Raw genomic sequence first — 12,711 nt, 5'->3', positions numbered from 1 at the left:
ACAGTTACTGGGGAGGCTGAGGCAGGAAAATCACTTGAAGCTGGGAGGCAGAGGTAGCAGTGAGCTGAGATTGTGCCACTAGGCTCCAGCCTGGTCAAGAAGAATAAAACTTCGTCTCAAATTAAAAAAAAAAAAAGAAAAGAAAAAAGAAATGAAATAATGACATTTGCAGCAACTTGAATGGAGTAGGAGATTATTATTCTAAATGAAGTAACTCAGGAGTGGAAAACCAAACACTTTATGTTCTCACTTATCATAAAAAACAATAAAGGGGATATTACCACTGATTCCACAGAAATACAAACTACCATCAGAGATTACTAAAAACAACTGTATGCACATAAACCAGTGAACCTGGAAGAAATTGATAAATTCCTGGACACTTGCACCCTCCCAGGCATAAACCAGGAAGAAGCTGAAACCCTAAATAGACCAATAACAAGGGCTGAAGTTGAGGCAGCAATTAATAGCCTACCAACCAAAAAAAAAAAATCCAAGTCCAGATGGGTTCACTGCCGAATTCTACCAGATGTGCAAAGAGGAGCTGTTACCACTCCTTCTGAAACTATTCCAAACAATCCAAAACGAGGGAATCCTTCCCAAATCATTTTATGAGAACAATATCATCCTGATATCAAAATCTAGCTGAGACCTAACAACAACAACAACAACAAAAACTTCAGGCCAATATCCATGATGAATACAGATGCAAATATCTTTAACAAAACACTGGCAAATGAATTGCAACAACACATCAAAAAGCTTATTCATCATTATCAAGTAGAATTCATCCCTGGGATGCAAGGCTGGTTCAACAGTCACAAGTCTATAAATGTGATGCACTACATAAATAGAACCAAAGACAAAAAACACATGACTATCTCAATAGATGCAGAGAAGGCCTTCAACAAAATTCAACAGTCATTTATGATAAAAGCTCTCAACAAACTAGGTATGAATGGAATGTACCTCAAAATAATAAAAGCTATTTATGAGCAAATCCACAGCCAATAACATACTGAATGGGCAAAAAGTGGAAGCATTCCATTTGAAATCAGGCACTAGACAAGAATGCCCTCTTTCACCACTCCTATTCAATATAGTGTTGGAAGCTATAGCCAGAGCAATCAGGCAAGGAAAACAAATAAAGTCTATTCAGTTAGGAAAGGAGGAAGTCACATTGTCTCTATTTGCAGATGACATGATTGTATATTTAGAAGACTCCATAGTTTCAGTCCAAAATCTCCTTAAACTGATAAGAAACTTCAGCAAAGTCTCAAAATACAAAATCAACGTGTAGAAATCACAAGGATTCCTACACACCAATAACAGATTAACAGAGAGCCAAATCAAGAGCAAATTCCCATTCACAATTGCTACAAAGAGAATAAAAAACCTAGGAATACAACTAACAGAGGATGTAAAGAATCTCTTCAAGGAGAACTACAAACCACTGCTGAAGGAAATAAGAGAGGACAGAAACAGATGGAAAAACATTAAATACATGTGGTTAGGAAGAATCAATATCATGAAAAAGGCCATACTGCCCAAAGTAATTTATAGATTTAATGTTATACCCATCAAGCTACCAATGACCTTCACAGAACTGGAAAAAAACACCTTAAACTTCACATGGAACCAAAGGAGAGCCCACATAGCCAAGACAGTACTAAGCAAAATTAACAAAGCTGGAGGCATCACACTACCTGACTTAAACTATGCTATAAGGCTACAGTAATCAAAACAGCATGGTACTGGTACCAAAACAGAGATATAGAACAACGGAAGAGAACAGAGGCCTCAGAGGCAATGCCACTTATCTACAACCATCTGACCTTTGACAAATCTGACAAAAGCAAGCAATGGGGAAGGGATTCCCTATTTTATAAATGGTGTTGGTGTTGGGAAAACTGGCTAGCCATGTGCAGAAAGCAGAAACTGGACCTCTTCCTAACACCTTACACTAAAACTAACTACAGATGGATTAACACCTTAAACATAACACCTAACATCATAAAAACCTTAGAATAAAACTTAGGCAAAACCATTCAGGACATAGGCATAAGCAAGGACTTCATGGCTAAAACACCAAAAGCATTGGCAACAAAAGCCAAAATAGACAAACGGGATCTAATTAAGCACCAGAGATTCTGTACAGTGAAGGGAACAATCATTAGAGTGAACTGGCAACCAAGAGAATGGAAAAAAAGAAATTTACAATCTATCCAACTGACAAAGGGCTACTATCCAGAATCTACAAATAACTAAATCAGATTTACAAGAAAAAAAATACTCATTCAAAAGTGGGTGAAGGATATCAACAGATACTTTTCAAAACAAGACATATATGAGGCCAACAAACTTATGAAAAATAGATCATCATCACTGGTCATTAGAAAAATGCAAATCAAAACCACATTGAGATACCACCTCATTGGGGTTACTATGGTGATCATTAAAAAAATCTGGAAACAATAGATGCTGGAGAGGATGTGGGGAAATGGAAATACTTTTACACTGTTGGTGGGAGTGTGAATTAGTTCAACCACTGTGGAAGACAGTGTGGTGATTCCTCAGGAATCTAGAAATAGAAATTCCATTTGACCCAGCAATCCCATTACTGGGTATATACCCAAAGAATTATAAATCCTTGTATTATAAAGACACATGACACGTATGTTCATTGTGGCACTGATTACAATAGCAAAAACCTGGAACCAATCCAAATGCCCATCAGTGACACACTGCACAAAGAAAATGTGGCATATGTACACCATGGAATACTATGCAGCCATAAAAAACAATGATGTAGAAGTGGGAATTACAAAGAAATATTTAAAAATAGTAAAATGTTTTACCAATTAAAGGATCCCTGTCTATACTTACAAAAAATATGATATTTATCTAAACATATGATAACCATGTTAGTTCAAACCAGATAATAATGATGGAATAGAAAAATCAAATAATGAAAGGGGAAGACTAAATATATGCATTAAAGTTCAGATTTTGTCACATTTGGTCTTTCAAACCAATTATATTCATCAATATTATTTACACCACACAGATGTAAGTGCTATATTATGCTGAATGATTTAAGCATTTGTTTTAGTGCCCTCACTCAAATGATCACAGGTCATATACATATATGATATGTATATGATAGTGAGAATCCTACGACCTTGAGATAATTACTTGTTGATTTAATTTCTGCTATTTTCTGTTATTAGATTTGCTTCATTCATGTTTTTAAATGGAATTTGTCTTGCATGTGTGGTGCATACACATGTGAGGCATGCACACACATGTATATATATGCTCTCATATGTGTGCATAAGCATACTTAGGTATATTTATTTTTGAGTTTATGCTAGCTTTATAAAAGTAATTTCTAGTTTTTTTTCTTTTTTTCATTTTGAACCAATTTATGTATTAAAGAAATGATGTATTCTTTCTTTTCTTTTCTGAAATATGAATTCCAGGACCAGGGACATTATTAGAGAAAATTCTTTAATAAAATTCTGAGTAATTTATTTATATGACAAATATTTTAGTATTTATTTCTTCTAGAGTCAGATTTAATGATTTCAGACCATATATTTTAAAAAATGATTTGAGATCGGCATTTCATTTTTGGTTTATATTGAAAATGTCATTCACTATAATTCCTGTTCTTTTCTCCTATGTCTTTCATATTCTGCTTATGTCATGGTATTTTTAGTGTAGCTAAATATTTTTTAAGATATTCTCAAGCCGTAGAAAAAAGATCCTAAACACCTTTTGTGTGATCCATATCACTATATAGAATAAAGATCAAATAAAGACAAGCTTAAATGCTATTAAGTTATGATGAAATATTATTTCTCCACACCAAAATACCAAGTGAATGATGTGAAGTGTAAACCAACCATCTGGTATAGTTCATGTTATTGTAATATGTTTGTTTCCTTCAGCGTAATGTTAGCAAAAATTGTGTGTGCAGTCATCAGATAGTTTTCCTGGGCATGATTTCCTTCCAGATGTAACTTTATGATCATCCATTTTCTAATTTCTTTGAAATTTACTCATTTAGTAAGAATTTAGTATCTTTTATGTACACTGCTTTGTACTGGAATTGGTGATTTAAAAGAGGTTAAAATGTGTTCTTTATTAATATTTTCTGAGAATATTCATTTTATATGTGCATCAAAGACATGCACATAGGCAGAATCTGCAACGATTTAAAATTACATACAACATGAAGCATAAAAATGTGTGATACAGAAAATGTGTCAAAAATAACAAACTAGCCCTACAGGAAATATATTAGAAAGACAATCAGAATCTGTGCTTGAATTGGACATTAAATAATAAGTATATTTTAAGAGCAAAGGTTAACAGATAGAAAATTGGAAATGAGATATTTGAAAATGATAGTTTTAAAAACTCTCTTTTCTGTTTATATTCCAATAAAATTTTAGTATGTTGGTTCAAGATAAATCTAAAGGATTGAAATAGAATATTTTATATGTATTATAGACCTTAATAGTTTTCTAAATGCAGAAGTTTATTATATGGTTTAAATCTGTATTCAGAAAAAAATGCATTATATTTATATTTATGTTCCCTGATGAGTCATTTGGCCTTCTTTTTAGAAATGTATGTTGAATATTCACATTATATCGTCACATGTGTAGACAATTGAAGAAAGCCATAAACAAAAATAAAAAGTGCTCTGATTCTCACATAATTTATATTCTAGAAACAAAAGTTACAATTTAATAACTAAGTCAGATAATACATACTTTATGAAAGGAGATATTATCCATGTCAAAGATTCATCAACAATCACTTAGACATGACCACGCATGACCAAGGCATGTCAATATACATATTGTGGAAATATTGTAAGACCTTCAGTGTGAAAAAGAATTGGAAGGAATCCTGGACTCAAAGAAATATGTAAAAAGATTTTACAGAATGTTAAGCAGGAGATGATTGTGATTTGAAATAACAAGTTACAGATGGGAATGGAAAAAGTAAACAGACCAAGGAAACATTTGAGAGAAACATACTTTCCGATGTTATATGTATGCTGCAAGGGAAAAGGTATAAATGATTATTTTTCAGCTTTTTGGCTTAAAAATCCATTAATAGAGTGCTGACACAGGGATTATCAACTAAGACTAACCGCTTTGGTTGCCAGGTAAAGAAACTCTACCTTGTCAGGAAAAGGCTGGAGTCAATAAACTATGGTCCACAGCCAAACTGATCTTGCCACCTGTTTTTGTAAATCAAGCTTAATTGTAACACAACCATATCCATCATTGGAGCTTAATAGCTGCACCCAAACAGTATGTTCCATAAAACCTAAAATATTTGCAATCTAGTCCTTTACAGAAGATGATTACTTACCTTTGGCTAAAACAGAACAGTAAAATTCATCAGTGTCCATGTGTTTTTAGGTGTTCAGACAGTGTTATCAGGACTCTACGTCTGCATCTTTCAGTTCTGCCACATTGGCTCCTGCTCCAGTAGGCTCAGAACGTGTTGCATTGAGACAACAATATTACCCTATCAATTTAGAATCCAGAGGGAGTAAACCTTGTTCAAAATTTTTAGCAAAATTCATGGAAGTCACTCTCTGTACTAAGGTCTGGATTTCATGGCATCTATGGAGCTATAAGTGGAATAAGGTCATTTGGACTGAGGATTTGGAGTCTCCAAAGGAAAATCATAGTACTATTAACACCCACACCTGATGTTCAGCATAATGGGAACATAGGAGAAGCATAAGTTTTGGAAAGAGTAAAAAATACTTAATTTTAATCATAATGAGATAAAAAGATAGAGTAATTTTTAAGAAACGAATACTCATGAAGAACATATTATAAGCTAGATGAAGCTTTGGTCCCTGGAGAATTTTATCTATATTGATTCTATTATCACTCACGATGCTGCTGTGAAATAGGTATCTGCATTTTTAAGATGAGAAAATAGAGGAAAACTGAAGCTATTCAGAAATAATGACAACCAACTAATAGGATTTATTTACTATTTGCAAAATAATTTCCTAAATAAATTCATAAAGTAATTATCTTTCCCGGCAATGCATAATTATTGAGAAGTCACTGTTACAGGTATGAAATGCCTAGTTGTGTACAAAAGACAAAGTTTCTGCCATCTTGGAAATCACCCTATTATTACATAATAGTAAAAAGATAGAAAAAGTTGGCTTTCAATACTTAAATACCATCAGAAAAGTATAACAGGAGGCCTTCATTTTAAATGAATGCTGCATGTTTAGCCCAACTCCCTCTAATCGTAATTGATATGTGAATTGATATTGCACTAGATATTCCTGTTTTGACTGTCAGCATAATATTGAGTGGAAAAGAAATGTGCATACATCTTTATCTGCTGTGAGATACTCCCTCTCTCCATTTAAAGAAAATTAAAGCTGAATTATGTTGTTTCAGAAAAGCAAAATTAAATTTCTTTTGTTTAATAAATGTAAATTATTTACTTATTCGAAGTAGGTAAGGGGAAGATCATGATCACAGTTAATGATTAGTGAGTACTTGAAAAATACCAAACACTCTTCACTGAAATCATCTTTAGGTTAACTAGCAATATTATTATTACTATTATTATTATTATTATTGTACTTTAGGTTCTGGGGTATATGTGCAGATCATGCAGGATTGCTGCATAGGTACATACATGTCAATGTGGTTTGCTCCCTCCATCTCCCTGTCACCTATATCTGGCATTTCTCTCCATGTTATCCCTCCCTAGCCTCCCCAACCCCTGCTATCCTTCCCCAGCCCATCCCCCAACAGGTCTCAGTGTGTGTTGCTCCTTTCCCTGTGTCCATGTGTTCTCACTGTTCAACACCCACTTATAAGTGAGAATATGCAGTGTTTGATTTTCTGTTCTTGTGTCGCTTTGATGAGAATGATGCTTTCCGGATTCATCCATGTCCCTACAAAGCACACAAACTCATCGTTTTTAATGGCTGCATAGTATTCCATGAGGTATATGTGCCACATTTTCCATGTCCATTCTATCATCAATGGGCATTTGGGTTGGTTCCAAATCTTTGCTATTGTAAACAGTGCCACAATGAACATATGTGTGCACCTGTCTTTGTACTAGAACGATTTATAATCCTTTGGGTATATACCCAGTAATGGGATTACTGGGTCCAATGGAATTTCCATTTATAGCTCCTTGAGGAATTGCCACACTGTCTTCCACAATGGTTGAATTAATTTACACTTCCACCAACAGTGTAAAAGTATTCCTATTTCTCCACATCCTCTCCAGCATCTGTTGTTTCTAGATTTTGTAGTTATCACCATTCTAATACGTATGAGGTGGTATCTCAATTGGTTTTGATTTGCATTTCTCTAATGACCAATGATGATGAGCATTTTTTCATATGTTTGCTGGCCACATATATGTCTTCTTTTGAAAAAATGTCTATTCATATCCTTTGCCCACTTTCGAATGGGTTTGTTTGTTTTTTTCTTGTAAATCTGTTTTAGTTCTTTGTAAAATCTGGATATTAGCACTTTGTCAGATGGGTAGATTGTAAAATTTTTTTCCCATTCTGTTGGTTGCCTGTTCACTCTAATGATTGTTTCCTTTGCAGTACACAAGCTCTGGAGTTAAATTATGTCCCATTTGTCTATTTTGGCTTTGTTGCTGATGATTTTGATGTTTTAGTCATGAAGCCCTTGCCTATGCCTATGTCCTGAATGGTATTGTCTAGGTTTTCTTCTAGGGTTTTTATGGTGTTAGGTCTTATGTTTAAGCCTTGAATCCATCTGGACTTGATTTTAGTGTAAGATGTTGGGAAGCAGTCCAGGTTCTGATTTCTGCACATGGCTATCCGGTTTTCCTAACACCATTTATTAAACAGGGAATCCTTTCCCCATTGCTTGTTTTTGTCAGGTTTGTCAAAGATCAGATGGTTGTAGATGTGTGGTATTGCCTCTGAGGTCTCTATTCTGTTCCTTAGCTCTATATCTCTGTTTGGGACCAGTACCATGCTGTTTTGACTGCTGTAGCCTTGTGGTATAGTTTTAAGTCAGGTAGCCTGATGCTTCAAGATTTGTTCTTTTTACTTAGAATTCTCTTGGCTGTGCAGGTTCTCTTTTGGTTCCATATGAAGTTTAAGGTGGTTTTTTTCCAGTTCTGTGAAGAGGGCCATAGGTAGCTTGATGGGGATAGTGCTGAATCTATAAATTACTTTGGGCACTATGGCCATTTTTGCAATATTGATTCTTCTTAACCATGAGCATGGAATGTTTTTCTATCTGTATCCTTTTTTATTTCCTTGAGCCGTGTTTTGTAGTTCTCCTTGAAGAGATCCTTTACATCCTTTGTTAATTGTATTCCTAGGTATTTTATTCTCTTTGTAGCAATTGTGAATCAGAGTTTGTTCTTGATTTGGCTCTCTTTAAGTCATTTATTGGTGTATAGGAATGTTTTGGATTTCTGCCCATTGATTTTGTATCCTGAGACTTTGCTGAAGTTTCTTTTCAGTTTAAGGAGATTTTGGCTGACACAATGTAATCATGTCATCTGCAAATAGAGACAATTTGACTTCCTTGTTTCCTAATTGAATACCGTTTATTTCTTTTTCTTCACTGATTGCTCTGGCTAGAACTTCCAATACTATACTGAATGGGAGTGGTGAGAGAGGGCATCCTTGTCTAGTGCCAGATTTCAAAGGGAATGCTTCCAGTTTTTGCCCATGATATTGGCTGTGGATTTGTCCTAAATAGCTTTTATTATTTTAAGATACATTCCATGGGTAACTAGTTTATTGAGAGTTTTTATCATAAATGACTGTTGAATTTTGTCAAAGGCTTTTGCATCTATTGAGATAATCATGTGGTTTTTGTCTTGGTTCTGTTTATGTGGTGGATCACTTTTACAGACTTATGTATATTGAACCAGTCTTGCATCCCAGGGATGAATTCTACTTGATCGTGATGGATAAGCTTTTTGATATGCTGTTGCAGTTGGTTTGCCAGTATTTTATTGAAGATTTTTGCATCTATGATCATCATGGATATTGGCCTGAAGTTTTCTTTTTTTGTTGAGTCTCTGCTGGGTTTTGGTATCAGGATGATGTTGGTCACATAAAATGATTTGGGGAGGATTCCCTCTTTTTGGATTGTTTGAAATAGTTTCAGAAGGAGTGGTACCAACTCCTCTTTGTATGTTTGGTAGAATTCTGCTGTGAACCCATCTGGATCTGGGCTTTTTCTGGTTGGTGAGTTATTAGTTGATGTCTCTACTTCAGCCCTTGTTATTGGTCTATTCATGGTTTCAATTTCTTCCTGTTTTATGCCTGGGAGGGTGCAAGTGTCCAGAAATTCATCAATTTCTTCTGCGTTTACTGGTTTATGTGCATAGAGTTGTTAGTAGTAATCTTTGATGGCAGTTTGTATTTCTGTGGCATCAGTGGTGATATCCCCTTTATCGTTTTTTATTGCAACTATTTGATACTTCTCTTCTTTTTTAATTAATTTGGCTAGCGGTCTGTCTATTTTGTTGATGTTTTCAAAAAACTAGCTCCTGGATTTATTGATTTTTTGAAGGATTTTTTTGTGTGTGTCTCTACCTCCTTCAGTTCTGCTCTGATCTTAGTTATTTCTTGTCTTCTGCTAGCTTTTGAGATTTTGATCTTGCTACTCTAGCTCTTTTAATTTTGATGATAGGGTGTCAACATTAACAACCTAGCAAGGCAGGCCACCATTCATGTCCAGGAAATACAGATAACACCACAAATATATTCCTCAGAGTTGTAAGTACCTGATATTAGTTCTTATAAAAAGAATAAGACCTCTAGTAATAGGATGCAGTTCTCTTTACCAGCCACTGTTACCAAAGGTTATGTGGGTGCTAAGACACAGCTTATCTCCAATAGGATACTTATCTCCCTTTTCCCCTCTGGAGTCCCTCACTCATAGCTGGGCTCAAACTAGTCAGGTTTATTTTAATTGAACCATAGACTATATCCATTTTCAACAGCTAAATGCATATTAATACTGGAACTTTCTGAAATTCCAGATTGTCTTTGTTTAAAGTGACTTGAACAATCTAAGGAACGCTACACCTTTTTAAAGCAATGATCTTCAATCTTCTGTGCGACACCATTGAATGAAATCTTCACAAACAAGATCTAAGAATCACAGCGGTACAATAAATAACAAAAGTAAGTTACAGATTAAATCTCTTTTTCAGCCTCCAAAGGGTTTTGTTTTTGTTCTTCTCAGAAGTTGAGGGAGGCTAGTTCTGAAATTCAGAAATTATCAAAAGTGCCCAAGCATTAAGAAATGGGGCTTTTCTGAGGATCTGGCAAGATGGCAGAGGTAGAGCAGAAGAAGCGGACCTTCTGCAGGTCCACCTATCCCAGTGTGGACCTGGACCAGCTGCTGGAAATGTCCTAAAAGCAGCTGATGCATCTGTACAGGTCGGGTGAACCTGGGCCTGCGGCTGAAGCAGCACTCTCTGCTCAAGCACCTGCGCAATGACAAGAAGGAGGTGCCACCCATGGAGAAGCCGGAAGTGGTGAAGACGCACCTGTGGGACAAGATCATCCTGCCCCAGAGGGTGGGAAGCACGGTGGGCGTCTACAACGGCAAGACCTTCAACCAACCAGGTGGAGATCAAGCCAGAGATACTTAGCCACTACCTGGGCGAGTTCTTCATCACCTACAAGCCCATGAAGCACAGCTGGCTGGGCATCCGGGCCACCCAATCCTCCCGCTTCATGCCCCTCAAATAGTGGCTTCGCTAATAAAGGCACGCAGATCTTCAAAAAATAAAAAATAAACAAACAAATAAATGGAAATGCTGTTCACAAAAATAAAGCATGTCTTTATATTATGTTTTAAAGTTTAACAAGTAACCTACCATTTTTCTTTCGGTCTTTAAAATAGATAGGCTATTGGGGGTTGGGCGTGGTAGCTCATGCCTGTGATTCCAACACTCTGGGAGGCTGGGGCAGATCACAAGGTCGGAAGATCAAGACCATCCTGGCCAACATGGTGAAACCCTGTCTCTACTAAAATACAAAATAGCCAGGCATGGTGGTGTGCACCTGTAGTCCCAGCTACTTGATTCAAAGCATTTAGAGAATGTTCATTAATCTAGATTAATACATTGTATATTTTGTTTAGATATAAATAAGATTTTTTATAATTATATAAGAAAACAGCTATTTTGCAAATTTTGCAAATGTATACATTATTTCCTCCAAATCTGAAACTAAAATTTAGTTTTATCTATTTTCTCACCTTAGATTTTCTTTTTGGAGATAGTTAGTTTAGGTCAGCCTTGTAATATCCAGAATTTACATGTGTAAAATTTAGCAGGATTTTAATATATACTGATATTCTCAAGAAAGTATTAAATAATTGATAAGTTAATGAAAATTAATGATAAAAATAATAACAATAATCACAGAGAATATTGATCTTATTGTCCTTGAAATACCAAACAATTGGCACAATGATGAGATTTCTTTAGATTAAATGATCTAAATAATTGCTTCAGTCTTCCATTATAGTTTCCTAAACTAGATCCTTAGGACTTTATGATATGTGGTAGTTAAGAGTATACAGAATGGTAGTTAAGAGTATACAGTTTTAAGAGTATACAGTTTAAGAGGCTTTAGCTCATGGCAACTTGAGCACAAAGAAAGGATGACTGCAGTATCCATGTTAATAATATACAGGAGTAATCCTTCATCACTGAAGTGCATTTATGGAAGGATGGCATTATACTATATTAAAGGTCATAAATTACAATGACACTAATGAATGGGTTTGTTAGAGAAAATAAGTTAAATGGTATTCAATATGTGAGACCTATTTAACACTCAACATTTTATGTTTCCACTAACTTCCACGAAACTTTCTATTGTGTTTTTCTGAGATTTGACTTCTCCATTTGGGGAGCTGTCATTTTGACAGGGGTTAACACCAAAGATCATCTTTCTGCAGGGCCATTTTACTGGAAAGCTTGAGGGCAGCTGTGGTGGGATTTGCTTTATATTAAACGCAGTTTAGAGGAGAATTTAACGTCCCCAGGTATACTGTTAAAGCAGGACATTTCAAAGTAATATCTTGCTTGGTTGCCATTTTGAACTGCTATATCTTTATATTGTTGAAGCAGTTTTCTTTCACTCTGTCATCAAAGGTACTAATTGTAAATGCTTGAGAAGTACTTGTAACAAAGCACCTCTGCTGCTACTATCATTTATTTTGTTTTAGCTTTCAAAACACAGAGAAATAACTGTAGTTTTATTTTTTAAATAGCAGGACTTTAAAATACTTATTTTTATGCTGTTCCTAAACAAATGTCATAAAGTTGTCTCCGATAGAGATTTTTCTGCTTATTTCAAACATCAAAAATTATCCATATGTGCTGAATTATTTCCACACCATAGGAAGACTTCAGACTTTCCTTAGAATTATTCCCAATCTAGAATTTTAATATATTTATAGCTACAAAGCAGGATGCAGGTACACAAGTTCTTTCTGAATTGAAAAGATTAAAAATCCATATGATTTAAGTAGCCCAGACCTTTGGGGTCTAGATATAGAAGTATTAATCATTGATGACTAATATAAATTTTATATAGTTTGAATTTTATTAATTTGTATAATGAAGGGAACTTCAGCCTGTTGTATTACATAGGAAATCAAT

The 12,711-nt window shown here is 35.0% G+C and overlaps 1 pseudogene; it reads left to right on the top strand.

Annotated features, from left to right (window-relative positions):
* Nucleotides 1-10,285: 10,285 nt before the first annotated feature.
* On the top strand, nucleotides 10,286-11,026 carry LOC116546205 (annotated as a pseudogene).
* The last annotated feature ends 1,685 nt before the right edge of the window (nucleotides 11,027-12,711 follow it).

Source organism: Sapajus apella, unplaced genomic scaffold (assembly GCF_009761245.1).
Source record: "Sapajus apella isolate SASKATOON/1434 unplaced genomic scaffold, GSC_monkey_1.0 scaffold5, whole genome shotgun sequence".
Classification (NCBI taxonomy): Eukaryota; Metazoa; Chordata; class Mammalia; order Primates; family Cebidae; genus Sapajus; species Sapajus apella.
Note: the sequence above shows the minus strand (reverse complement) of the source record. Positions and strands in the feature narration are given on the sequence as shown.